Source organism: Pseudonaja textilis, chromosome 3 (genome assembly GCF_049901715.1).
Source record: "Pseudonaja textilis isolate UNSWEBS1 chromosome 3, rPseTex1.2, whole genome shotgun sequence".
NCBI classification, from domain to species: domain Eukaryota; kingdom Metazoa; phylum Chordata; class Lepidosauria; order Squamata; family Elapidae; genus Pseudonaja; species Pseudonaja textilis.
The window spans coordinates 43,204,979-43,230,468 of record NC_141992.1 but is presented as its reverse complement, the minus strand read 5'-3'; positions in this window follow the sequence as shown (position 1 = coordinate 43,230,468).

Genomic DNA, 25,490 nt, shown 5'->3' with positions numbered 1-25,490 from the left:
TGCACCAAGTAGCATGGCACCAAATGCACAAGTGTGTGTAGAGTAATCATTTCCATTTTCTCTGACAGTATGTTTAATCACAATATTTCCATCTCTTCTCTTTATTTCTAGCACCCCTAGGAAAGCCAGCTTCAAGCATGAGCTGTGGACACAATATCGTATGATAGAAACTTTAAAGAATAACCACTGTGGGAAGAAAAACTTGGGTACATAATTTTCAAGGGAATAAAGCTACATTGTTTTATTCTCTGAATTAGTTAAATCAGGTTAGTGGATTTTATATATAATGGTACACTTTTGTTTTGATAAGTATTACTTCTTACTTACACTACAGTGTTACTCTATTTGAAATCTGCATAAATGTGTATGAGTTTTCAGAAACGATTGCAAAGAAAATGGAACAAGGCTTTAACCTACTATTGACCCAGATGTATTCCTGCCTGAAATGGATCAAGTTCAGAACTTACTGTATGTGGTCTCCTTCAGAGCTGAAGAAGCTTCTTGGATGAGAAGCAAAACGTCTGCAAAGAAAAATCAGAAAGTCCAGTTGCCTCTTGAAAAAGCACCTTTTTCATGAAGCTTCTTCTAAGCTCCATCCATTTTTATATGTCTGTTGCACCTGTGACACACAAAAAATAGGCTGAGCCTTGATTGTACTACTGCAGCTGACAGGTTATTCTTTTGATCGTACACTATGGAGATCCTAGATGGGACCATAAGTTGAATGTGACCACAAATTTATGGAAACACCAAGTGACCCTACCTAGTTTCAAATGCAGATACAACTCCATGGTTTTTATGCCCAACTGAAACATGTAATCATATACAGAATGACAACGGATGCATATGTCTTAGTCCACTATAGTACGGATGGCTTTAGTGTTGCTTAAAAGTCTCCTTCTTTGATCAGATTTATCTGTTGGGAGAGAGAAGGGGAATAGAATGATCAGCAGAGCACACAGCAATACAACATAACCCCCCTTCTCACACATATGAAGTAGATGTGCTCATGGCAAGATGCTGCAACACTGCTCTTATCATTCTAACAAAAGCAACAAGATATTGATGAGGAAGAGGAAAACAATGACATTTTGCACACGTTTTACCATTGCCAGAAAAAAATAATTCAGATATTGGTTTAAAAAAAACCCCACCTATCAAAGTTCCACTGCTACAAACCAGGTGCAAATTTCTCCTTCTGGTTGTTCTGTAATATTTATTTAGCTGTCGCTCATATCATAATCATGATATCCCTGTACATTTAAGACACTACAAGAACAAAATACAGGTATTCCTCAACTTATGACCAAAATTCTTATTATGGTGCTATTGAGTTCACTCCAAAATATAGAAATAATAGGATAGGTCCAAATTATATGAGTTTATGTTCCACTCCTGGGTTGCATATTTAATATCAAAGCAAATACAGCCGTGACCTATTAAGCATTCTTTTTAGATGTCTAAAATACAAGAAGGATTCTCTTTAATTAACCTTTAATTAAAATGCTTATATCATAGGAAACTAACTGCATATTACCTTAAGCAATCATTTATTAGTTTTCCAAAAGAGGATTTTCAAGATCATTATGCCAGTGGTTACAAAAATAATTATTTTTAGCTTCATCAGCTTCCTATAAAAACAGCGTATCAGACTTAGGTGTCTCAATTAATTCCTTCAACCAACTGCAGAAATAACAGTGGCATTTAGACCAAACAACACATGATTGAGTTGAATATACTATATTTTACTGACTCTTTTAGCAAAAAAAAACAAAAACAAGGTTAACAGTGGAGAAATGTCTGCAGATACAAACTTTAGCAGAATATAAAACTTTGGCTTTCTATGGCTTTCTTTCAAACAAACAAACAAACAAACAAACATAGCTATCTAGTGAGGAACAAAGAGAAAGGCTTATGAGTTGGGAGGGGAAGAGAAGTGTCTCATCTAGCTTACTGTTGCTATTATGTTGGTTACTATATAAACATATTTATTTCTGGCTCACACCAACTGGGTACAGTTGTAAGTCAATGCTGTATCAGCTGGCCCCATTGGCCTAGGCCTGCTTTCCTCAAGTTTTGATTAAAGTTTCTTTAGCATTATGTGACAGCAGCTGTTCTGACCCCAAAATGGCAATTCTCTCTAAGGTCTCTCCCCAGTCTAAAAACTTGTGATCACTAAGGAAAAAATAGATGGTCTTTCTCCATCCCTCCACCTCTTTGAGCTGAAATAGCTGCCACCTGCCCAGGAATGTTGCTAAGAGGAGCCGATGACAGGCCAGAGTGACACAAGACCACTCTGTGTGTGTGTGTGTGTGTGTGTGGATTGCCAGGAACTTGATCAAGTTGTTTCTGTGCGAAGCATGAGATCTGAAATCAGAAAGCTATAGTGGTCCCATTTTAGCAGTGAATCATACCCCAAAAGACCATTTTAAAGCATTGTATTTCATATACGCTTGTGTAAAAAAAAAAAAAAGATTTCATCTAGATACATGAAACTTTTTGTATTTCAAGGAGAAAAGCACCCAGTTTTCTTCTTATAATTTCACTCATATGTTGAACCTTATATAACACATATTTCACTATGCTATATTTTAATTTATTTAAACAAGTAGAACTTTGGTCTCTTGTGCCCAAGCTTGCATTACTAACATTATGCAATGGATGTATGCAATGTAACGAGGGTGCCTGGATCCGATTTGGATTTTTTCTATCACTGCAAATGTGGTGCTCACAGCCTTCCAATTAGTTGAAGTTTGGCTTCCTCTCCAAATATGGTGGACTTCAACTCCCAAAGGTTCTCAGCTAGGCTACCTATGGATTATAAAAGTTGATGATCAAGGCAACATGTTGGTTGTCTGGTTTATTACATGAATTTTACAATGCAACATCAAAGACTCTAGACCACCTACATTTAATCAAAGCAATACATATTTTATTATGCATTGGAATGATGCAGATCAGGACAGATAATATGATGTACTCATTAAAGTTCTGGACTAGAAGAAGGAAGAAGCTGACTCTAGTCTCTTTATGGATAAAGACAATCTTGATGGGTTTCCTGAAGGTTAGGAGAGAGGAATTCATGAGGTCTTGGGAGAAAGCTATTCAGAGTATATTCAGACTATATTCGGATTATGACCAAGAATACCTGCTTTTGGCATTCTATTTTGGTTTCTATTTGGAACAAATGGTCATACAGATAACAAGGACCTGATCCGCAAAGACTTGAATTAGGCCAATACAATTCCTTGTGGTAATGATTCTCACCAGCAAGGAGGACTTGCATTTTGTACCAGCTATAGCTTCAACATCTACAAGAGAAGCACAATATAGAAATGATTACAGCAGTTCAAACATAAGGAAATAATGCCATGGGTCCCTGGAGCTAGAATCTTTTGATCCAGATAAATCACAACAGCCAAAGCTAGTCAAATACTCTTCTGGCTACAGCATCTTTCCAATCTAGCAGAAGCTGCAATTTCATGAAAACCTGCGGATTGCACACCTGTTCCTGCTATGATTGATGGTATCAGATGCCACTAAGAGATAAAGCAAAAAGACTCATTTGCACTCCAAGTCCTGCTGCATGTTATCCAGAATAGTAGCCAGTGTTGTTTCTGTCCCATTGCCCTTCAGCTTGAACGCATACTGAAAGGATCCATGTAGACTGCTTCATCCAGGCTTCTTTGCTGTTTCTCCTCCACCTTCTCTACTACCATTTTTAAAAAGAGAACTTGACTTCAGAAGTCAAGGAAACTGCTGTTACTGAAGTATGGGAGTGAGAACAAATGATAGGTTTTATAATTGTCCCCACATCATCACTAGGTTACATATTTTATTATGCATTGGAATGGTGAAGATCAGAACAGATAATGTGATGTAGTCATTAAAGTTCTGGACTAGGAGAAGGAAGAACCTGGCTCTCTAGTCTTTCCAAGGCATGGAGGCCAGATAAGTGACTAGTCAGTCTTTCTCATCCTTAAATTATTAAGTTAAACAAACATTTTCCTAGAAGACAATGGTAAACTCCTCTACTTCGGTACTGTTATCAAGGAAACTACATGGTCCTGGCTGACTTAAAACCATCCTCCCCATCTCTCTGTGACTTTCAACTTGAAAAATAAAATATTGCAATATCTCTCTCTTGCAATATTTTGTTGTTTAAATTGCCCTGCTACCACAGATATTCTGAATGGCCTAGTGTAAGTGATTGAGTTTCTACTAAAACACCTAAAATGTTTCATACTATATTTATTCTGCAGAGTCACTGCATTATTTCAGATGAGCTACTAGATATGTTCTCATACCTTAATTTTCATTCTGGAATTTAGATGGCTATGATGAAGTTAGAAAAGAACTGGGAATGTATCCCAGGAAAAATAAACAATATATAGTGTAATAACATATAATGTCTTATATGACTTACCTACTTGTAAACTTTACCACAGACCAGTAAATTACAGAGAGCAAGGACAGGGAGCTAAATATGTGCCAAAGAATAGTTATCATGGAACTATATATAAAAGTTTCCTGAGTTAGACAATTAATCAGTGAAACGACTTGCTTCCAGAACTTGTGGGTGCTTCAACACATGAGGCTTTTAAAATGAGATTGGACCACCATTTGTCTGAAATGTTATAGGATTTCCTGCTTTAGCATGGGGTTGGACTAGAAGTTCTCCAAGGTCCCTTCCAATTCTGTTATTCTGTTAAATCTGTTCTGTTAAAATGTGTCCAGTGCAACCTAAATTTCTTTCAATGGTGATATATTCTGCTACAGAGTGGGCATTATTTAGTCACCTAAGTGTAATTGTGTAAAATCTTAAGTGAGATTAAAATATTTTTTCTTGGTTTTTATGGAGGGTGAGGAGAGAAGTTACAAATAGCAAGAACGGGCAACAAACTGATTTCATTCATATGAATTGCTAAAGCAAAATCAGTTCTGGATGTTGGGTATCATGGATGCATTTTATTGAGTTAGTGTGAAAGGAGGAAGGGCATGGTTCCGAACAACAATGAGTAGCTCAGATGTATCTTTGATAGAGCTCTGTGAATTTTCTCTCTGCAACACTTGAAAAAAATCTACTTTGTCCTTGGTTATCTTAGACCATGCTCATTTCTGAATAGATATTATTATTCTTGCCAGGGATGGTTGTCTATTTCTGTTCACAAAAAAGAAGTGGTTACCTAGGTGGTGGAGCATGGTGGATGCTGATAGAGTAAAGCTGAGATTCCTGCTAAATTTGCATTTGGAATAGGCTTCTGCAGAAGCTGCCGAGGCAGAAAGATTAATGCGGAGTGCAGCTTGTATTAACTCTAGAGAGGAAATGGGGAAAAATCCTTGAATTAAGCAAACATACTTCTAGTCTGATGCTAAGGCAGACAGCAGCTTTAGTGCTAAGTGGAATAAGAAAAGGAAGCAGAACAAGAGAAAAATGAAAAGCTAAGTTCTATTATAAATAGATTAGAGAGAACAACGATCAATGCCTGTCAAATGGCACTGAATAAATCAGGAAGGTTAGGATTTCATTTTTGAAAAGAGTTGTCTGGTGATTCCACACATTAAAAATAAAAAGATAAGAGTGCAATTAAGATTTGAAAAGGTTCATTGTTACACAGGAATCTGAGAACCAATGATCTCTCTTTGAAATAATGGTGCCATTAACTAATGGATTCATATTTAAGAATGAGACTGAATGTAAAGCTTAAGTTGGGAAAATCAGTTCTGGTGGATGTTTCCATATTTCTTTTTAAATTATTACTATGTTTTAAAACAATAGAAATATTAATAGAATGATACAAATAGTAACAATTGCAAATGAAACTACTAAATGTCTATTGATACCAAAAAAAATCTAGTTTACAAAAAAAACCAGTGAAAACTAAGGAAAAGGGAAAAAAGAAAAGAAAAGGGGAGGAAAAAAAGGGAAAAGGAAAAAACTCCAACTTTTTAAAGTTACCAAATATTATATACACAGTCCTTCACTTATGGCCATTCACTTAGCACCTGTTCAAAGTTATGACAGTGCTGAAAAAAGTCACTTGGAACTGGGCCTCACACAACTATCACAATGTTCTCATGGTCATTGATTGCAGTACCCCTGGGGTCACATGACCTTATGCCACCAGACTTGAAATTCTAGACCTAGAAAACCTAGAACTACACCACCTTCTGATCTAAGTATAGTATATAAAATCATACATTGCAATGTCCTACCTGTCAATGAATACTTCAGCTTCAACCATAAAAACACAAGAGCACACAATAGATACAAACTCAAGGTAAATCGCACCAAACTTGATTGCAGGAAATACGACTTCAGCAACAGAGTGGTCAATGTCTGGAATACTCTACCTGACTCTGTGGTTTCTTCCCCAAACCCCAAAAACTTTAACCTTAGACTGTCTACTATTGACTTCACCCCTTTCCTAAGAGGTCTGTAGGGGGTGTGCATAGGCGCACCAATGTGCCTACCGTCCCTATCCTATTGTTTCTTTTTATTTTTCTTATATGTATCCATTTCATGTATTCATAACTATGTTTATACTTATACCTATTATCTTGTAAGCAATTGACAAATCAAATAAATACATTTGCAACCTTCCAGCAGCCTTCCAAAGTCAATGGAGGAAAAAAAAGTTGCTTAATGTCTGCAGCAAAAAAGGTTGTAAAATTGGGTCACTTAATGATCACTTAATGACCTTTTTGTTCAGCAATGGGAGTTCCTGGCCCAATTCTGGCTGTCAGTCAAAGACTACCTGTAGCCCTCAATTTTTAAATAGTGAGGGAAGCCTAGATCATAGAAAGGGATATTGTGCATTCTTTCTTTTCTGCTGATTCAAGAGAATTTTGAAGGCTGAGAGTAACTATATTTTATGAAACCAAACTTTAAAATCTGGTACATACACCAGATCAAGAATACAAAACATCTCTCATAATGGATGAATAGCTGGAAAAACTGATTATAGTAACCAAGACAGCTAAATTAACTGCTCCAATCAATAAAAAGAATACATCCAACTTTGTTTGTACTTGGTAACCATTTCTGATTTTGTGCTTGGATTATACCAATTGGGTTTTATATAAATTTGCTGTTATAGAAATGGCTAGTACAAAGTGAAACAGTTGAAGTTGTAATATTATTTTATTCTAATGCACTAAAAAGACTCAGAAGTCGAAGTTTTTCTTTCTTTTTTCCTCTTTATTCTACATTTCTTTTTTCCCTTTTCCCTTCCCCATTTTCTTTCTGTTTTCATTTACATTTGTATTTTATACTTTGATAAGTTACAAAAATATTATAAAATAAATAAGAATACAAAATCTTTCTACCATCCAGGAATGATATGTCCAAATCATTTCATACATAGACAACTTACATTTTTTTGGAATATAATTCAACATCAAAAGTGTAGTTTTGGACCTTCTTCTTGATACATATAGTATTAATCTCTGACTGATTAGGAAATGGCAATGGACATATTTAAAATATGCATACTAATATTCCTTTATTGCATGTAGAAACATGACAACCAACTTTTTCCTTAACAGCCACTGAGGACTCCAGTATCCCTGGAAACTTTTTTGATGATCTAATTGAGTTTTTAAACCATAAGAAACATAGTTTATATTTCTTAAAACTCAGAAGCCATTGGTTTTCTGATATATAGTGTATATTAAATTACTTGATATTATCCAAGTTCATTTTAGTAGCTTTTATTAGTTTTGATAATATCAAATTATTAGTTTAGCCTCTGTAAAAACTTTCTCCAATTTTCAAAGATTGCTAAAGGGGAAGGCTCATACAAGGATTATAGCAAATGATTGAACTGATTATATTGCTATCCATTGTTTGAAGTAAAGTGTATTTCATTTATAATTTTTCAGAAACTTTTAAAATTATTATTACATACTAATTAAAAGTAAATATTCCATTTTCAATCAATGAATCATACTAAATTAAGCTAGATTATACTGGAAACTAAACTAAATTTCTGTCATTTTAAAATAAAAATTATCACGCAAGACTATGTGAATCTGTATATTTGACTCCAGATTGGAACATAAACAAAATATGAACTAGGCATAATCCAATTCAATTAATAATCCCTATATACAGTCAAAAAAGCCAGAGTTTTGTTTCAATCTATAGGATCCCTTCAAGGATTGGGCTATGTGGGCCTATGGCATTGGTAGCATTTTCCATTCACATGTTAATCTATCAATGAGGCTGAAGAAGTGATCCAGCCCTCATTAAACAAGGTGTGCACACATTTGAAAGCTTGTATCAAAGGCAGGAGAGGGATGAGTATTTCCCAATTAACATGCTGTAATTTAATTTAAATGTTCAGACAATCATTTTATCTTTTAGGCTATTTTTAGGGGAAACATTAAATTAAAAAAACAAACTCTTTATACTCAGCTACATCCTGAAGGACATGTGAAGAAATTCCTCCAGGCCTGCATTAAGATGAGCAAGACCTGCTGGGCATATCTCTTGCTATTGGCAAAGGAATAGATAGATAGATAGATAGATAGATAGATAGATAGATAGATAGATAGATAGATAGATAGATAGATAGACAGATAGATGATAGATAAATCGATCAGGAGTCTGCAACCTTAAACACTCAGTGTCATTTGGACCTATTTCCCACAGAAAAGAAAACAGCATGAGCCACAAAATCTGGGAGAGCAGGTTGTGCATCTCCCCAAGCGACTGAGGTACACCCAGCACTAACAAGAGCCGGAAGAAGCTCCAGCAAAAGTGTGGCACCAGAGAATCAGCCCTGGCCACTTCTCCATTCCCTGCCATAGCCCTTACCTTCTCAGGTCAGGCGAGGAGTGACTGGGAAGGGAGGGCGAGGGGCGGGGCCAGCCAGCGATGGGACAGGGAGCTGCAGCAGAGGGCCCAAAGAACCACATGCAGCTCTAGAGCCCTGGGTTGCTGACACCCGAGACAGATAGATAGACAGACTGACAAATATTAGGTAGAGATTATATAAATATATATAGATATAGATTTATACATTCTGCTGTCATTCTACAAAGAGCTAGATATAACAGAGCTGTGCTGATGATCTATTAGAATTGCACAATAGCATAAAACTGCTTAGCCAGCAATCCTTGAAATGCTTCAACTCAGTGGTCCTTTCTAATTCAGGGCAAAACTGGAATAGTGAAACAGTAGAACAGTGTGACTAACCCTAACTTCCATTCCTTTCTGAGAGGAAGATGGAATTATCTGGAACTTAGAATATATTGTCTATATAAAGAAAAGAAAGGAAGGGAAATCTTGAATAACAGTGCTGCTTGTGATTCACTTCCCTTCAAGATTCCAATCTTTTTTTAAAAAAAATATTCAACTTATGTTATGACAGAATGGGATCTAGGTGAGACACCCATGACAGAACTAAGAGATGAGAGAGTCCTGAACTCAGACATTACACAACTATGACAGGATGTTTCTCCTGTCAGTATTATACAAAATAGAGAGATCAGCAAAACTGGAAGAATCAAACGCTTCATCCTCAAACTTCATGCAGACAAAATCAGAACAGACATAACAGAGGAAGAATAAGAACCAGAAATGGGGACAGTGAATTTTGCTTGGAGTTATTTTCAGATGGCTTAAAGATGAATTTATAGCACTTCAGTTCAACAGAGTATTTTGGTAGGTTTATGCCAAAATGCTGCTGCTCTGGTGTTTGTTATGAAGTTTGAAGTAATGTTGACAATTCTTATTTAGGGAATTTTTGATAACTTTCAATCATAAGTAGTGATTCTGCAGAACTAACCTGTCTTCAGTGATGTTTCTAACCCTGAATTGCTTTGAACAAATGATGGATGGTTCTTTAATGGGTCACCTCTTTCCACACAGAGCCATTAAATTTGCCAGCAGGGTTCAATTTTGTGCAGTTATTAGTAGACATTGATAGATGAGAAAACTGTAAGTATATTTTGTAATTATGTTCTCTAGCAGGTAATAATGGATATAAGGATGTATCATTATATTCCTAATGGAATAATTCTGGAAACAGGCCTAACACTAAGATTATTCTCATTATAGCTTGCCAAATAGCTAAGTGCTGGCTGCCTTGCAATCATCATCATTACTACTTTTTCCCTAGGAAAAGTGTTTGATTTGGCAAATTACCTAGCAGATAGAAATTAAACAGTTCATCTTGTCCTGGCAGTAATGCAGATCTCATAAGGGTTCACCTGTAACATTTCTGTTCAGGCTGTCATCTGTAGAAGAAGGAAGCCATTTTGAAGAAAATTAAAAGCCTGTATTGGAAGCAGCTGAGGGACGGAAATTTCTGGAGCCCTGCTAATCACTAAGGTCAAGTCATAGCTTGGTCATTAGCTGGGTGCCACTGAGTTTAGTTCAGTTTCTGGTGACTATATGAACACATCATCTTGACTTAAATAGTTATTTCAAGGACACCTCATCCATCTTTTATTTCATCCATTTACCTTCATTTTTCTATCCCTCAGATTTGCAAACTTTTTTTGCTTATATTATTTTTGTTTACCAATCTTCATCTCAGGGGAACACCTTTGTTTGGGCCAGGTCTAACAGATTTTCCATGCAGCCCTTGGTACTATAAGTAACTGCCTATAATCCAAAATGTAAAGTTATTGTTTTCACTTTTTTCTTTGTCCAGTTTTGGGGCTGATGAGCATTGGAGGAATGATGAATGAATTATGTTAAGAAAGAAATGGAATGTGCTCGTTTATGGTTTTTCACTTGACTGTTCTTTGCCTCAGGATAATGCCCTAGTATATAGATAATATCCAGTATGTCCCAGGAAAATACCTAGATCTCCAAAGAGAGGAGGTAAGAATTTTAATGAGTTTTTTTTCCCCTGGAGATTCTGCCCAAATAGTTTACCTTGCCTTCCCCCTCCCCAGTATATTTTGGAAGTATTTTGGTTGGCTTCCAGGTGGAATGTTTAGTGCAAATGTGCATTGTCAATTATAGTAATTTAATTTGATGCCAGTAGTGATTTTGAGCTTACATTTGAGCTGTACTGTGTTGTACATTTTGAACTATAGTGAGTACAGCCAACATTTGCTCACTCTTGGATCAGCCCAGTTGTTATGTACACCATTAGTTTAAAATATTAAATAAAGAATCCTACAGTTCAAAACTGAGCCACAAATATTCCCTTCTATCAATTCTTCAATGTGTTAAGTATTGCCTTATATGGCCAGCTGAGTGGAGTCTGATGTCAGATTCCACCAATTGGCCCAGCCATTAGCGGGAGAAATAAAGTCCCGTCAGTAGGTGAAGTTTTGGACAGCCGCAAGTTCGCAGCTTGTGTTTTAAACTAAAGTTACCTGGCGGTTCCGTGTCCGCTTCTTCACTTGCGTCTATCTAACACAATGTGCCTTAATTCAGTGTTTGTCAAACAAGGGACATATGGCTTCCTATGGCCCTTAGGATATTTCAAGAGAGCTACAGTGAAAAATATGTAATGGAGACCACAGCATATGCTGAAGGCGCCATAGAAAAGCCAAGTGTATTATACTGCAAATATTGTTGATGCCAGAAAACACGCCAGTTACTGCCCCATGTCTGTATCCAATAATGGAACCTGGACATGGGGCCTTAGGAGAAAAACACAATCAAGACAAGGCTTGGTGGGGGGGAAATGTGGAAACAGGGTCTTAGTTGTCTTTTTGAATCCCATTACTGAAGGTACTGAGGGAGGGGGTTGCAAAAGAAAAATTATTTCATTGTTACAAGGATGGAAATGATTATGTTATGATGAATGAACCTGGCCTTGTGTTTATTAAACATTTTCAAATTCAGATTAATTGCATATTTTTAAAAGTGCCCTTGAAGGAAATGCTCTCACTTCGATAACTGCTTTCATGGGAGTAATATGAAACAAAAAGAACAGGTATCCTGAGAAGGTATCCTAAGTCTGAGAAGATTAAAAATAAAATTATTTCCTTTTCTTTTCATTAGTGTGGATTGGAGATGGCAGATTTTTGTTTTGAAATTGCCCTAAAGCACTGACAAAGTAGATTGTAGGTTAGTACTACATGCCTATTCTATGTGTCAGGCTTCTTCAAATTAAACAGTACTTCAACACTTAGTTAATATAATTCCCTGTGGGCATTTAAAAAATGACATTAAAGGGTAATATGACGATTAAGCATCATGTAGTTTTACTGAATGAGAATAGAGATTGTATAACATTGTTAGATAATTTCCTAAAATTTCCAGATGACATACTTATGCATAGACTCTGTATGTATGAATTACATTCCTAGTTAATCCTGAAACTCACTAAGTGATTTTCTCTAATCACATTCTTTTGAACTGGATTCAAGAAACTGGTGATCCTCTATTTATTTTATCCTAATATCCTCACAATAGTTTTATTAAAGTTTATAAACACAAAAATTAAAAACTAACAAAAACAAAGAAAATATAAAAAGTAAAGAAAAAATATATGAAAGGTGACTCTGCCTTCTCTCCAGACAAATATAAACCATTTGGATAATTTTTGGAAACCTTCTCTAGCACTTCAATTAAAAAAACAACTCTTCCTCCCATATCTTACCCCACATCAATAATCAAATTGTAAAAATGTATCATTCAGGCCTAATCAGCAACAGTGCTGATTGTAGAAAAACTCCCCTCTTTTGAATGAATTCAAGTGATTTTACCATCTGCCATTTTAAAGAAGGAAAGGAATTTCATGTTGTTCTATTGAAATATAAAGGAAGTGTGAGTGAATATGTAACACCAAACTTTGATGCTTGTCTCCTGTATTCCATGAATAAAGTCATCCAACATGTATGACACAACCTCTATAGCCAGTTTGGTGATGAGTTCATTCAACAATCAAGCTTGATTGGGCCAAATCTGTCCTACATAAATCTCACAAAGTTTGTTCCTTTCCTCAAAATTAAGTTCTCACTATGCAGATTCCAAAGGTTTGTCATGCTCCAGCTAAAACACATTTCTGAAGACCTCCATAAAAAAGTAACTGATGCCTATCAGTTTGGGAAAGATTCCTAAATTACTTCTAAAGCTCTGGTGCTCCATTGATCTTCAGCCAGAGACATAGTCTGAAATAAAATATAGGACAATAGTAAATCTTCCCTTGCATCCTGACTGTGAGTATATGTTATATATAACCTCAGGCAACAGATTGCTGATTTGCAGTATAGTCTCTTCATCAGGGAACCTAGTTTCCATAGCATAGCATGGTATACTTGGGCTAAAACTGGATTTTGGTCATACTTTAGGTTAGTGATTAATGTGTCAAAATTCATTGGTATGTCCTAGTACGTCCATATCAAAGTTTGGACCTAAAGTCCATAGAAATGGGTAGAAGCTATAGAAAACTATCAAATGATATTGATCTGAAGCAGTTTGCTATGGAGAAATCTACCAAAAATCCAGTAAAGTGATATGAGAGGCCGATCATCAATTTAAGGAAGTCTTTGATTGCAGTTACTGCAGATAAGGTGGTGCAGCCAGTTTTTGCATCAAATTATTATTGCATTTTTCCTCCATGGCTCATTATGATGAGGTGTTGAGAAACCCAGCTTAAAGGAATGAAAGGGGTCCCTGCGGATTTTACTCTAGTCATTGCTGATTATAGGGAGTGGCGCTCATCTCCATTTCAAGGGCCATGAGTTAAAACTGTCCAGAGACAATTCTGTGGTCATGTGGACAGCATGACATTGCAGAGTCCCATTTCCTCCTCACTGAAGTGATACCTATTTATCTACTCACATCTGCATGCTTTCAAACTGTTAGGTGGGCAGAAAATAGGCAAAGATGGGAGCTCACCCTATTGCACAATGCTTGAGTCTCGAACCTGGGCTGTCAGCTTTCCAGCCAACAAGCTCAGCATCTTAACCACTGAACCATTGCGCCCGTCCAAGTATATTCCTTAGTGTATATTAAAAATGCATGGAATTCATGTGATTTAACCCTGTGAGACACAAATGTTGAACTATACAAACATCATTGGTATATTAAAATTTGTGTATATTCTAGGGATTTACTAACTGGGCTTGCATATCACACTAAGCCATGGCTTGTTAACTATCATTTATAGTAAATAAAAATTGCTGGCTTCATACAATGTGCTAAGCCATAAGCCATATTAGTACTGAACACATTATTAGTCTTACCCAGCATGCTAAGCCAAAGCCATACCCATACCAAGCAAATTACATTACAATAAAATTTCTACTTAATGGAATAATGGAGGAAAGACTACTAATGCCAAATGCCCATTAAATCTGAAGAGAAATTTTCTCATGTTGAGTCTGAGTACTACAACCGAGGCAAATAAGATCTGTAATTGTCAGAGGCAGCTGGTCTAGTAGACATAAACCATTCAGATAATGACAGCAAGTGGGGGAAAGGGTGTTGCAAGCCTTCCCAGAACAGCAATATGGAATTACAGAATGTTTAGTTTTTGCACCAAGTTGAGCAGCTGAGTTGCTTTTTGTGTGTGTGTGGGGGGGCACATTTTCCAAGTTAGATTTTGTCTATTTCATTCAAAGACAGCTAAACTGAACCCAGTTACATGGAGGGTTTACTGTATAACTTAATGTATTGCATGAAACCAGTCACAGGCTGGTGTATTAGAAGTTGGCACAATCTAATACACATTGTTGGAAAAAAGACTTTCAAATAAGCCTTTGTGTCAAATTTTGAAATTTATACTTACAACTATTTTTATGTCTCTTGAGATTTCATGATGCTACATTGTGAATTCTCATTATTGTATCACTGAAACTTAATGGAATAACCAACTGAAACAATATTGCTCTCTGGGGTTGAAGTGCAGAATTACAGCCCACTGAGAATTAAAGAGAGAAAATATTTCTATTATTTAGTTTGAACAAATTTGTACGATTTTCTAGATGGTTCTGTATTTGTCTTCCCTAACCTGGATCCCTTCAGATATGTTAGGGGTTTTAAGTCCCAGAAATACCAATATATCCAGCAGGTATCCAGTTGAAGAAGTCGGCTTTGCTGGCTGAGGAATTCTGGGAGTTGAAGTCCACAAGTCTTAAAGTTGCTAAGGTTGGAAACCCCTGGTCTAGATAACTGTTATGAAGGATGCAGAAAATGCTCAGTTTAAGATTTTAGCCCAACAAAAAGCCTTATGGCCTCTGTTAATCTAGGACTGACCACCTGTAACTTCTGTGTGATGACCTTGTGTTTGAAATATAAGTGTTTTTGTTGAAAAAAGAAAAAAATGAAGTTGTGATTTATGGGTTAGACTATTAGTAAGGGTAAATTATGGAAAGAAGGAAATTATAACCATAGAAAGAGGGGATAAAAATAAATGAATTTGTAACTGCTATTAAGAAGATCGGAAGCTGCTTCCTTTCTTTCTATTTTCTAATTCTTTCTTTGCATCCTTTTTATTTATTGCTTTACTTTTTGTTTCAAAACCTACAGTACACTGTTTTTATTCTGTTAGAAATTTCTTGAGTAATATATTAAGCACACACATGGAAGCTCATATATCAATTATATTGACTTAAGTAATATACATTTTACCTTCCTCTTTCTCTTATGACTTCATTTTGCAGATTGTCACAGCAAACTTTACAGAAAAGGATTAGCTGCAGTCTCTGTTGAAAATATATGGAGAGTGAGACATTGTCTTCTGAAAGAAAATAATTAATTTCTTTATCAATTTTGATTTAAGATCTGCTACATTTTCTTTACTGTTTGGTGCCCCCTAGTGAGACTGCACACTCAGTTCTCTATGAATGGGATGAGTATTTTGATTATTTCCAGAAAACTGTCCTTTCTGTTGCCTAATGCTTCTCATTCCTCAATTAGAAAGCAGCAAGGATTAAATGGGTTATTCTGAAAATTTCTAGATCTCTAAACATACAAAGAAATGATAGGGACAAGTATGTTTACTTGATTGCAAATTTATAGCACTCTCGCAGACAACAGCCAGCCAGCAAACAAACAATTGTCCTTCCTGGTCAAGAGTTGCATACAGAGTGTACACTTGTCAACCAATAAAGAATGCAAACCAATTTTATGTTGAAATACAAATCCCTTCTCCTTCTGTAAAAAAGGTAAGCAATCTACATTGCTGGCATTTCTTGTGCTTGTCAATATGAAAAAACCTTGCTTTATAACAGACTTCTGCTGTCATATGGCTGTATATCTTTGGATCCAGTCATGATTTTCAACCATAACATAAATATATCAGGGATTGGAAGGTGGAGTGAGCCCTATTAGTATATCAGGGATTGGAAGGTATAGTGAGCCCTATCTCCTCATTATTACACATACCTAACAAGGAAACCTAGCACAATGGAATGCTGACACCAGCAACAATACTCATTGCTTGAACATGGGAGTTCTTGAGCAGTTAAATACTCACAACTAGAACTGGGGCAATCTGGAATTTATAATACTAGGAATAGCAGCATATGTTCAGCATATTTCCAATTTTTTTAATTAGTTTATAATAATATAAAATACAAAAATATGAAAGTAAATATTAGGAAAAATAACAGAGGGAAAGGAGAAAGGAGAAATGTAGAAAAGAAGAGGAAAAAATGGTATTGACTCCCAATTCTCCTGGTGCAGTAGAATAAAACAGTAACATCACATCTCAACTTTTTACTTTTACATAATAGTATAAACTAGCCATTTTTATAACAAGAAATCTATCTAAATCAGTACAATCCAAAGTCAAAGTTTCTTTTCCCCCCCACCTTAAGCACAACGTCCAGATGCAGCTTCCAGTTCAACACGAGACTTGACTCCATCCTCATCAGATCTGTGACCCTGCTTGAAAGTATTTATATAATACTAGCCTTTTCTAATCTGGGTGACTATATATTTATATGTTTAGCTTTATTAAAATGTTAAACAGAAAGAGAAAAACTAACAGAAAGTAATATGTGGAATAAAGAAAAAAGAAAGAAAACGCCCACCCAGTCACATGGCCATGCCCACCCAGCCACACCTACAGAACTGGTTGTTAAAAAATTTGAATCCCACTCCTGGATATAACTTCTGTATCTGATATCTTTGACATGTATAATGTGAGTGACTCATTGGCCATGAAGCATTTATACTGGCTAGAAATTTCTCTCCATACAATAATTTATTTTGTTTTAAGATTGTGAACTTCTCTCTTAACTACTGCATTGTACTGAGAGCACATCTCATATAAAGAATTTCTAATGAAACTTGAGCATTGTTAAAGATGGGCAGGAAATGGTGTGTGTGTATGTATGTGTATACAGTATACACACACACACACAGTTTTCTGCATGCATATATATTTGTGTGTATAAAGATACACACACATCATGTTTCAAAGTTGGAACAAAATCATTAGGTAATAGAAATTCAATAAAAAATATTTTGGGTCACTGTAGTTTAGCAGAAACACAACAAAGAATGTTTTGGTTGTTGGTTGTTGTGCATTTGACATTAAAGAAAGTCTGAGGGAATCTCAGGAAAGGCTTGAATGGTGCATGTTGACCCCTCCCTGTATTTAATCAGTAACTTCCAGCATGGAATAAGCCTTTGGTTACTCTAGCTATCATGACTTGGCTATTTGGGCTTTCTCCACTATCTTTCCAAATAATTTTTGGCTGGAATTATTACATTTTAGTCTGTACCCCCTAAAATGCCCTGTTTACTCAGTTTATGGGGCAAAGTATCCAAAACACAGTTTGCAGCTCATGCATCTATCAACTGTTTTTGTGCATGGACTGGTTCATGCATAGAACATTGTGCACATCTGTGTTCTGTTGTATTTCCTTAGATTTAAATTTTCTTAAATTTCTAAATGATATTTCATATAGTATAAAGTTTAAAAATATATTCTGCTAATAGGCTGAAAAATAAATATACTTTCCAGAGGCAGTATAATTAGTCCAAGAGGGGAAGCCAATTACACAAAGTTGCAATTTGGGGGAAAAAAGGATAAACGCCATAAGAATTTACATGGTTAAGGATAGCAGTGAGCTCTCCTTCCGTGGAGTGGATGCCACATATGATGTGGTTTTATGGCCTCTTGGTTACAACAAATATGAAAAGGAGAGGGAAGAACAGTAATTAATGCTCTCCCTGATGTCTTCCTACTTCATTCTATCTCTGTGATGTGGAATAAGAACATGCAATTGCATCTCTCCCTTTGTTATGCATGGTAGAACAAGCCATGCAGACACCCCAGAGATCCCCAAGCCTTATTGCTCACTGGAGGATTTCTTTCTCTGAAATAATGGAATCAGGCAACTGGGCTTACTAATAAACATATGCATCACATATTTATATTATATTGCATATTCTGTTGTGCAGTGTTCATAAATGAGGCCAGATGACTGATTCCATTATTTCAGAGAAAGAAGTCCTCCAGTGAGCAATAAGGCTTGGGGATCTCTGGGGTGCTTGTTCTACCATGCATAACAAAGGGAGAGATGCAATTGCATGTTCTTATTCCACATCACAGAGATAGAATGAAGTAGGAAGACATCAGGGAGAGCATTAATTACTGTTCTTCCCTCTCCTTTTCATATTTGTTGTAACCAAGAGTTACTCCAATACAGTGTTTCTCAACCTTGGCAACTTTAAGAAGTATGGACTTCAGCTCCCAGAATTCCCCATCTAGCTCTGCGAAGAACACTGCCCTAACATGTAGATTTTCATATTATTTAATTTTCTTCAGTGCTCTTCATGAATTCGGATTTATTAAATATTCTATCTTCACCTTATAAAGGCAAAAAATCACCTTCCAATTCTCTTTTTCTCTTCAGTTTTTCAAATGATTCCGAGCAGATACCAAGTTGCTTATAGATAAATGGGGTCTGATTAATTGTCTCTTATCTTTGAAGTCCAATTCTGAGGCTCATTTTTTTTCTTTTTTTTATTCACAGTTACACATGGCTGAGCCAGCTAATTTGCTGCCTTTGGGGTGTGCTTTGTTCCTTCCAGAATTCATTCTCACCTCTTGGCCTTTCTTTGACACACAACCTGCTTGATCTGTTGTTCATGTTTCTTCTCTTCATGGGCATTGATTACAGATAAACACTTGACAGAGACCAGGGTTTTTGGGTCAGTACAGTTATTAACTCATCAATATTTTCACTTGTGACATTAGAGACATCTGAAACAAAGGGCTAAAGTAGATTCAAGCTTATTAACTGAAATCAGAATGACTTTTCTTTTTTTATGTAGTAGACGTTTCCCTGCAAATCTTGCTTTGGACAACAGTGGGAAAAGTCAAATTTACAACCAGATTAAATGAATCAAGCCTTCTCAGTATAAGAAAATAATGAAGATAGTACCAACTATCATAGTTCTTGTCACCAAAATATTAAAACACTTAAGCATTTATCAGAAAGCAGTGTGAATCTGGCCCATTGTCCTATTTGCTTAAGGAGACATGAAATACAGATAACATGTATTGGAACTCTATAGACAATCAATGAAGCTAATTAATACAGTGTACAGAATGTACGGTGATCCTAAACCTACAATACGTATTACCCCTCCATTCAAAAAGAAATGCAATAGATTGTTAATGCCATCAATATCCATGATTTTAACACCTGTGTTTGTGAATCTTATGGGCTGCAAAAACTTTTTATGAAAGCAAGCTTTGAAATGAAAGATTGATTATTAAACTGTAAAATATGAAAATCAAAGCACACTGAAATACTCCCTAAGGCTTGCGAACTTTCACTTAAAAGCCCCAAAGAGTTGTGACTCCAAAATGCTATTAGCATGTAGGTAATTTTGTCATCAGGTGCTTTTTCTAATAACTATGACCATAATTGCATGTTGCTATGGCATCTGGATGGGAGAGGAGGTAAATGTTAAACATATAAGAAAAGATAAACTCTGGGAACAAGACACGGGATCTATGAAGCATGGAGAGTATGGCAGATCATTCAGGGTGAGACAAGAGCTTCTGCTAATGGAAAAACAGTCTGCTTACTAAGTATGCAAAACCACAGCCAAACAGAGGAAAATGCTAGCTTTGCAGCCATTTCCAGTAAACCAAATTGGGTCACAACTACAGTACATTGACTCAGCTCCCTAAAACAAGCAAAAATATAAGATTCATCAGATCCCTAACCAATCCCTAGCCAGGTCTTGTAAAATACTGAAGTGGAAGTACCCTTTAGGCAGTAAACAACTATATCTATAAACTTGATAAAAATTAGAAAAAATGCCCAACTACAAATTATGATTTTTTTAAAAAACAATGCTTAAAAGAATTGTGACCCAATCATCATTCTTAGAAGGGTAGGGAGTCTGATGTAGTATGAAAAAACAGTGAAGAATGAAGAAGACAGACTTCCGGTTTGCCAGGCTTCGGCGGCAATTCGCGATTGTGCGCGATCCCTGTTGCGCTAGCCGTCTTGGTGCCTCCTATCCTGATGGGTCTGGAGGATAAGGCTGCCCCATAGAGGCAGCCGAAGATAGGGAGGATCTGGGAAGGGGCTAGGGGGTGTTGCAGACCCCCTCCTCACCTGACATAACCTCCTTTTCTCAAGGCGGTGGAGAGGCGGTCAGTAATGGCCGCCACAAAGAAGCTGGCAGCTGGAAAAGATTGTGCTGGAGGAAGAAGGAGAAAGAGTTAGAAGTGAAAGTGCTGGCTGAGCCGGGAAAATAACAACCTTTAAAACCCTGGAAACGGAATTGCTTGTTGCCTGAAAGATACATTGTATCCCTAAGAAGAGGAAAGCGGCAGAGAAAGCTGTCAAGGGAAAACTTTTTTTTTTTCACTCTCCCACCCCATAGAAATAGCAGACAGTGATTTGGAAAATATATTTGGGCACTGAAGGTAACTCAACTTGAAAGTTAAAGACAAGGGATAAAGGATTGGATAAAAGAAAAGGACATTGGATTTAACAACTTCAGAAATTGGAAAACCCGTATTTGAGGTATGGATTTCTGAGCATTTAAAGGGAAATTGCTGTTGTAAGTGGGGGGAGAGAAAAAAAAAATTGGAGCAGAACTTGAAAAAGGAGGAGACTGCCTAGAACTTTAAAGAAAGATATATTTTAATGGGAACTCTTTGATCAAACAGCCCCAGAAAGAGAAAGAGAAGAAAGAAAGAAAAAGTATTAAAAGAAAGAGTTTATTTGGATCTTTTAGTGACTTTGGAACTTTTTGGAATTATTCTTGATTAAAAATACTTGGGTGGTTGTTTTTGAAAAAGTTCTTCTCTTCATGATGGCATTGCTTCCGGATGAACTAAAAATCCAATAACAAAAATATAAAAAAGAAGAGCAAGATGGAAAAGACATTTTGGGCACTCTTTTTCAATTTCTAGAAATGGCGGTATGCACTTATGAAAAACTGACTACGCAGCAGGATGACTGGAATAAAGAAGAAGAAGAAGAAGCCATCTTGGATGAACAATGGGTTTTCTTTGGGGAGGAGAAGGAAGAGGAAAAGAAAAGGGGGATTTTAAGGTTTGAAAAAACAATCCAAAAAGAGAAAAATGAGATGAAAGGTGGATACAAGGTTAGAAAACAACAGAAAGGAGGTAAGCAGAAGAAGAAAAGGGAGGAGGAGAGACAAAGGGGTAAAAAAGGGCAAGGAGAAAAATAAACAAGAGAGAAAGGAGGGGATGAGAAGCCTTAATGGTGGGAAGCAAGATTTAAAGAAACAAAACTTATTTAGAGACAATGGGTAAATCTAATTGAAAAGGGGATTCTGGAAGGTACATAAGATTGTGTTTTTATATGTGTATTTAGAGTAAAATGTTTAAGATATAGATGAGTATCAATATATATGATTAGCTTTTTAATGGTATTGATGGTGGTTTATATGCTTTTATTTTGTAATTGTAGTGTTGTTGCTTTTCTCATAAAATTTATGGTGTAATTTTAGAATGTACTAAACAGAATCCCAATATAGGGTAAGTGTTATATTAAGTATTATTAAGTTAGGGGAAAGAGTCAAATTCACTCTAATTAGTGTACAGGAGAAGTATATTTAAGGAGAAAAGATGAATGGATAGTTGGAAAAGAACAGACAAAGAATGATAAGTATTATGAATTGTATTAAGATAAGATAAATAAAATAAAACTAAGAAAGATAAAAGAGGGAAGAAATTATATAGAAAATTGAAAATGGTAACAAGATATGCAATGATATATAAACTAAATATGATTTTCGAATTTGCGTCTGTGCGAAGAGTTTTAACCTGGGATCAAGCAGCTTTCAGAAAAGATGTTTTATGTTCTTTTATGTTTTATGTTCTGTATGTTTGTGTATTGTTTTTGAAAGGCAATAAAATTTTAATTAGTAAGAAATATAATTTGGATAATAGAATGATAAGGAGAAGTTGGGATAAGATATGAAGTTGAGCAGATAACGTAAATATATACATTATAATTTGGAACTATTTTGTATGTTCTACTGGTTTTTTTTTTAGAAAAGATCTTTTATGTTATTATGCCTTGATTGTTTGTGTATTGTTTTGTAAAGTTAATAAAATTTGTCTTAAAAAAAAAAGAATAAAGAAGACAGCATTATAATTATGTATATCATTATTGTTCTATTATTATCATAGAAAGTAAGATATACAACAAAGCCATATGATACTAATGAGGGGCAGCTAAACTCTGAATAATCCAGCAGTCAATAAAGTTAAAATCTCTGGGCTATTTTGTTGAAGTTGATGTGCCTCTCTCTAAATGGAACTTGAATGCTAATAATATATTTATGATAGGCTGGGCAGCCTTTCTGGGCTTGCAAAGCTTACCACTCTCTTTAAGGAGACTTCATATGAGTGGGTGGCACTATGAATCTATTTAGTACCATGAACACTAAACTATGGTTTCTAAACTATGGGTTTTGATTTAATGATATAGTAAAGGAAGCCAATTGTGATTGAATCATGATTAAGCAATGTCTTGGTGTTCTCCCCTCCCTCTCACACATACGCATGCTTAGAATTCCTGGGAGAGAAGACAACATAAAGTAACTCTTTCACCAACTTGCCTGATTAAAAGCATCTTTCCCAAGGACTTGTGTTATCAGCACTGCACTTCATTTGCGCCTTTCCCATATCTGAGATGATAGAGAAACTTTGGGACTGAATCCATACATACCAGCTTCATTTAACTATAATTTATGGAATGATTCATAGACTCACTTATTCTTCATCCTTAAACCCAGCTTTTAGAAACCATGAGAACTAGATTAATGCAAAATACTACATCAAAACAAACCAAATTACCCAACAGCTTTATGCAATGTATAAACTCATGCACTGAATTAGTGGTAATCAAATGATATACAAAGTTAATAGGATTTAATATGTTGCATAACTTGGATGTTTGCAAAGTAATAACTACCCCAATCCTATGCTGGCTTTTGAAATCATTTTTATTCTAATGCTCTACTTCAGGGGTGGGATCCGACAGGGTTAACTATCAGTTCAGTGATTTATGATGTGCTTCCCTGCATGCTGCGCACGCCTGTAAATCGTCATCAGCTTGCTGCCTGGACAGCTGAGCAGCCCTGTGTGCAGAGAAGCAGCGTTTGAAAAAGCACTTTTTTCCTGCTTTTTCAACTACAGCTGTGCCTCACATGACAGCTGAGGTTGAAAAAGCAGGAAATAAAGGTCAGGTAAGAGCCCAGGCAGGTGGGTGGGTCAAAAGAACAGCAGACATAGAACCATTTCTATGTCTGCTGCTATTCAGAGCTACTGGTTCTACAGAGCCGGACAGAACAGGTAGAATCCCACCCCTTCTCTACTTTTAATATCATTTTATTTATTACATTCAGTTTCATTGCTTTATTGAAGTTTTTATCATGAAAATTGTTCTTCTGCTCTGAGCGTCTCTGAAGGAAGGTACAATCATGACATCTTACAATTTGGACCAGGTAATCTTTTGAAGTGATTTCAAAACAATATCCTAGACTCTGAATGAGCAGAGGGCCCCTCTGATATTTATGAAAGCAGCATCATTTTTTTCAGTCTATTGAGCAATCTTGAAAAAAAATACGACTGCTTTAAAAGTTTTGTTAACTTTTATTAAATGGACTCCTTAATGCTCTTTATTTAGGCTCATATGAAAGCTTGAAAAAGGTCAGGTTGTTTTCAGGAATAACAGAGAGAGCTGTGCTTGTGTAAGATCCAAAGGTTTGACATCATTCTTTGGAAGTGGGCGCAGCTGTAATAACAACAATAATGATAAAAAGATTGTGGGTAAAATTACAGTGCATGGACATATATACTCATCTGTTTCTTTAAGTCAATGGAATTTTGGAAGGAGTAATATGTAGCAGAAAAGCAGGACAAGGAGGTGTGCGTTGTTGTTTTACCCTTTCTCTCTCTCTCTCTCTCTTCTGCTATTGCTGCACAAGCTTCTTTAGCTGCTTTTCCCCCTCTCTAAATGTCAACTAGCAACTGGAGAAGGGGAAGGTGGCCTTGAACTGCAACAGAAGAGTAGAGAAACAACCAAACGATTCACTGTGCACCTGCTAATTATGTGCAACTTACATTTAGATAAGCTTCCAAAGAGTGGATATATAGAGATTGTGAATATCAGGAACATTAATTGGATTATTTATTGAAAACATGTGATACACAGTGAGAAATATCAATTACTTCAATGAATTATTCAAAGGAAAAAAAAGAGTTTGGCAAATGATGTATATTATGGCTGTAAAATTTATGTACATGATTTAGCATACATGATTTAGCATTTTCAACCTTAACAGATTCCAGCCTCCAACAGAAGATGGTACTAAAGTAGAGGATGCAGCTTTGTTGAAAAAAAAAATTCTGTTGGTTATCCATATGGACCTTATTTTGCCTTAACAGCTTCTCTCTAGATCAGTATTTCTAGCCTAGCATGGCTGGCTAGGGAGTTGTGGGAAACGAAGTCCTCATATCTCAAAGTGGCCAAGGTTGAAAAACTCTGTTCTAGATTAATGCCCAAGTTGCTACCCAGGCTGTTTCTTTACTAAGCTGCTTACCAGCTTGCCATTTTATTAGATTCGTTGCTTGTTCAGAGCAATGCCCACTTTGGCAGAACCTTATTAAAGACTTACGGTGTCTTTTAATCATCCAATCACACATGTGCTTCTATCTTCCAAGTCACTATATATTTATATAGCCACTGTGATGATTGGATAAAACAAGAAAAAGCTTTAAATCTCTCACAGGTAAATGGCTTTGGCTTCCTAAAGCCAGCTTTGTGATAGCTTCTATCTGCCAGCACCTTTCTTTTAGGTAATGCTGATACCTATGATTAACCAGCTGCTCATGGAAAAGGCAGAGATACAAATACTGTTCTTTTCACCCCTAGCAATTCTATTTAGCCCTCCACCTTCAGTGCCTTCCAATTACTGATGCAAGCTTCAGCTCATCACTTCAACCTTACAAATACTTCTTCTTCAAAATGAAAAAAAAAAAGTTAACATCTTATTTGGTTGTATGCTCTGCAGTTTTGGATTGCCATGATCCCTAATCTTATTTTGAATA